The sequence below is a fragment of the Zingiber officinale genome, chromosome 5A, assembly GCF_018446385.1.
Source record: "Zingiber officinale cultivar Zhangliang chromosome 5A, Zo_v1.1, whole genome shotgun sequence".
NCBI classification, from domain to species: domain Eukaryota; kingdom Viridiplantae; phylum Streptophyta; class Magnoliopsida; order Zingiberales; family Zingiberaceae; genus Zingiber; species Zingiber officinale.
In genome coordinates this window covers 70,102,075-70,105,365 of record NC_055994.1, presented here as the reverse complement: position 1 = coordinate 70,105,365, position 3,291 = coordinate 70,102,075, and the positions used below count along the sequence as shown (strand labels likewise).

Here is a 3,291-nt window from a genome sequence, read left to right as displayed (position 1 = left end):
ATGAGCTTCCAATTATCGGCCCATGTGAAATCTACACATCCAAAAGAAAAACAAATCTACCACAAGCATGTTATATAGTATAGAGCTAGAACCATATCAAGATAAGATGAATAAGTAATAAAAACTGAATCACATCCAACAAAGTCAATTATAGGTACCTCCATAAAGTTTTCCAAAAGATCACAAGAAATACTAACCTTACTTTGTTGAGAAATACCTGAAATTTCTAAACATGTAGATGTGACTTCCTCTGAATCAAATGATGGTTCTGGCTCTAGCTTAGGTGTTGATGATATCAATGATGGTGATTCTCGAGACTCTACTAGCTCTGTATAAGTCCCTACACATTGTTCCACAACATGATCAATTCTTAAAACCTCTAAGGGTTGTCTTGACAAAGGTGGTGATCCTTGAGATGCTGCTTCCACAACACAGCTCCCTACACATTCTTCCATATCATCATCATCAACACATACATCAAAAAATAAACCAACATCTATGTCCTCAATAGGAGAATCAATAACAAGAGGATCAATAACTTCACTTGCAGTTTTAAGTTGATCTACCACATCACATTCATCATCTGAAAATTCGATGTCACTATAACACTTTATAAAATTTTGAGATAGATCTGAAAACTTATTTACCACTACATTATCAATAAAATCCTCATCTGAAAAATCTTCATCTTCATATATATTCAAAAATCTACACTCAACCATATTAGTGTCACAGGATTTGCCGAAGTCTTTATTTTCATTGACCCCCACTAACCTTTGTGGAAAAGGAACCCTTAGTGAAGGTCCTGGGAAAGACTGAACTCCCTTTTTCCCAAATTCCCTTTGAGCTTTTGGAGGAGGTCCAACTTGCTTATCTAATGTTGGTGTGATTAATCGTTGAGGGAAAGGTACTTCTGGCCTTTGGGAACTTCCTAGAGAAATGGAATTGAGTTCTTGTGATCTTCTATTATTCTTCTCCTCAATTCTAAACATGTCATTCTTCAGAAGTTCTTCATGATTTTTGCCACTTCTCAACCCAACATCATCACACTTTTCATTGGATCTTGACTGTGTAGGAGGGGGATCTTCTTTAAACCATTTTGAAACAATACTATTAAGCTTTGCCCCCAAATGTTTGAACTCCTCACTCTGTGACTTGTGAATTTCAACATTTTTAGGTGGTTGAATTTCATTTTGTTTGACAGACTCTCTTACATTTATGGCTTGCACTTTTTGAATATCTGAGGGAAATTCCATCCAACTTTTGTTCGACCATTCATGGAGGTTTAATGTCACTTGATCAATTAATGAATAAGCTTCATCTACACTTTTGTCCATAAAAGAACCTCCAGCTGATGAATCCAATAAAGTCTTGTCTGAGAGAGAAATTCCCCCATAGAATATGTGCAAAATCAACCATTTTTCAAAACCATGATGAGGGCACTGTCTTTGAAGACTCTTGAATCTATCCCATGCTTCAAATAATGATTCTCCATATGCCTGAGCAAAATTTGTTATGCAATTCCTCATATACACCGTTCTACTTGGAGGGAAAAAGTGATTCAGAAATTGCTTCTCCAATTGTTCCCAACTTGTGATGCTTTGAGGACAGAGAGAATATAGCCAAGTAATTGCTTTATCCTTGATACTAAAAGGAAATGTCATCAATAGAACTGCATCTGCTGGTACTCCTTCACATTTCACCAAATCACAAATCTCTAAAAATGTTTCAAGATGCAGATAAGGACTTTCTGATACTTCTCCTCCAAATTTGTGACCTTGTATCATGAAAATTATCTCTGGGTCAAGTTGGAAACTTTCTGCTTCAATTTGAGGTTGCACAATGGGAGATAAAAATCTTGCGGAAAAGGGTGTAGAAAAATTTCTCATAGGCCTGCTTGACATGTTAGTGCTCATGGATATTCAAGAAGAAAAAGAAAATTATCAAGAATCAAAAACAAGAAATAAAATGCAATATGAAAAGCAAGAAAGCAAATGCAGAATTTAAATTGCAAGAAAGAAAGTGCATAATGAAAACAAGAAAGAAAAGATAAAAGAAAAAAGAAAAATGTCTAGAATAATTCATATGCTAAAAATTGCAAGATATGTTTACAAAAGAAAAGAAGAAAGAAACAAGATCAAAAGAGAAAACAGAGAAAAGTTAGATTAGAGTACTAGAAATCAAGAATGCAAAATTAGAATTAGAATTAGAATTCCAACAAAAAGAGTTGTCAAGAATGTTATTCAAGAAAGGAAACACTTACGAAAACAGAATTCTAACAATTAGTTATAACTATGCAAATCAAAAGAAAAAAAAAATTATGTTTAGTCTAACTCAATTGATAATTCCTAATGTTATAGCGCAGTCCCCGGCAACGGCGCCAAAAACTTGTTACTCTCCGCAAGTGTACGGAAATGTCGCAAGTAATATAAAAGATTATCGTATCCACAGGGACTGGAATAAGCACTAGAAATGTCTCAATGCGAATTAGCTAAACAACTATCCAATTGTTTCAAAAGCAAAGTAAAGGTAATCAAATCTAATATTAAAGATCAACAAACAAGAGTTTAGAGTTTTGGGTTATGATAAAGGAAGATTCTAGGAGTTTCGGTTTCTTTGTAAGATTTCTTGAATGTAAATGGTTCACCAATTCTTATCCCTCAATTGCCAAACATGTAGAAAGTTGTCGATTCCCTCTTGCAATAGACAACCGGCTAAGGACTGAGAAATGTATCTAAATAGGATTAATTAGACATGAACCTATGTTGTCCTTACACGTGCACCTATTACTATGCCTTCCTCGGATATCAACGTAGAAGCCCACGACTCATTAATCTATCAAGATACAAGAAGCTAATCATAAAATCCATCCTACTCTCTTGAATATCCCTATTTCCTCTTCAAGATTATCTCTCAAACGTCCTTACACGGGCTTGCACCTGTCACGTGGATCCCTCGGATGATCGAGTGAGAGTTTATCTTTACAAAGTCCATAAGAAATCCAAACAATCAATCAAGAATGAGAATTAAGCACAAATCACCATCAATCATTCAAGATCTAATTGATACAAGCAAGATAATATCATTGAAACAAGAAAATGGCAAATCCATAAGAGATTACATCAATCCATCATACAAATACTCCCTTAATCCTAGAATACAAGATCTACTCCATGAATCGAGGAAGAAAATCCGAAGAAATAGAGATTACAAGCTTTCCTTGAATCCCCAATCCAAGAAAACAAGAAGAGGGGGAAAGAGAAAACTTATCTACGAAGAAGCCTTGTCTTC

General features: G+C 34.9%; 1 non-coding gene across 1 annotated transcript; it reads left to right on the top strand.

The window, feature by feature from the left end:
- Nucleotides 1-1,425: 1,425 nt before the first annotated feature.
- Nucleotides 1,426-1,531, top strand: LOC121983452. Its single transcript, XR_006112504.1, has one exon. It is a non-coding gene; the product is annotated as a small nucleolar RNA R71 (small nucleolar RNA).
- The last annotated feature ends 1,760 nt before the right edge of the window (nucleotides 1,532-3,291 follow it).